Here is a 1303-nt window from a genome sequence, read left to right as displayed (position 1 = left end):
GTGTAGTATTTTATTTTGGTCTACTCCTGATCACTCTGTTCTCACCTGCACTCATTTATCCCTGGAAATGTCCTCCACTCAGAAGAAAATATAAAACAAAGAGTTTTAATGTTTCTGATCATAAACTGAAGACGTAAAACATTAAATGCACATCTTATCTTGTAGATTATGGCAGTCAATGAGGTAACTTATTTCCCCCAGTGGCTCAGTCATTTCAGATACATACATACATACACTTTAGCAATTAAGCAAGTGTATGTTTTTCTGCCATATTAGTTTCATTTTATTATCATTTGCACTCACTAGCTCTTAAAGTGGAGGATTCAATTAAAGAGTATTGCAATTGCTGCATCCCACATTTTTTTATTTTTAACTCATCACATTTTGCCAGAAATAAAAGCTGAAATAAAGCATGCATAGATAAATAAATGCTCAAAAAACTTTTTTGGTGTATGTCTGATTTAAAAAAAAAAAAACTAAAAATATTGTGATATAAATTGTTTAAAATATTTTTCACCACAACTTTAGTGTCAATGAAACAACTTTTGATCATATAATAATTGTTATCTCTGCTCTCTCCCTGATGCTGGTGTTAGGTCCATTGCTGCAACTCAGTCCATCCAACCTGGCAAAACCGTTGATGTCCACATACAGTAACATTTGCTGCGTCCTTACGTCAACAGCTACTGGATGGGACAGGAGGATGTAGCACCTTGGAAACATCTTGACTAATTAAGGACATTTTTATGCCAATGGACTTCTATCTGCCCATGGACCTGTAATAGTAAGCCAGGGTATACCTGGTAATTCTATTCAACCACATTGTATAACCCAAACTGCCAGTTCAACTTCAGTAATCTTAACCATCAAGATGATCTGTAACTATCATATTTAGCACTCATGTATTTCTGTTTAAAAAAATAAAGATAAAAGATCTTTTTGGTCATTCAAATATATCATACATTTGCCTTGTATGTATTTTTCATTGACATTTTTAATAGTGTAAGATAGCATTATATAACCAAAGGTCATTGGGTTTTTACCAAAACAGGCTAAGAGATGTGTTTTGAGTGATACATAACAAGCAGAGTTGCAAGTATTTTACTGTTACATAACAGTGAGTGTTTTTTGTGCTAATAATGTTGAGTGCATTAAGATTTTAGATTACAGGTTGTAGACATTCAGTGTAAGTCGACTAACTAGCCCAATTAACAGTGAAAACATTGCATTGCATTATAAATTTTAGATTAACACAGTCATATTAAATGGCAAAACCTTATATTTACTTGACATTTTAAGGGAA

The sequence above is a fragment of the Seriola lalandi genome, unplaced genomic scaffold, assembly GCF_002814215.2.
Source record: "Seriola lalandi dorsalis isolate HSWRI2012SDOR001 ecotype SW California unplaced genomic scaffold, Sedor1 jcf7180002054695, whole genome shotgun sequence".
Taxonomy (NCBI): Eukaryota; Metazoa; Chordata; class Actinopteri; order Carangiformes; family Carangidae; genus Seriola; species Seriola lalandi.
The sequence above is the reverse complement of the archived record's forward strand: the minus strand, read 5'-3'. Positions refer to the sequence as shown.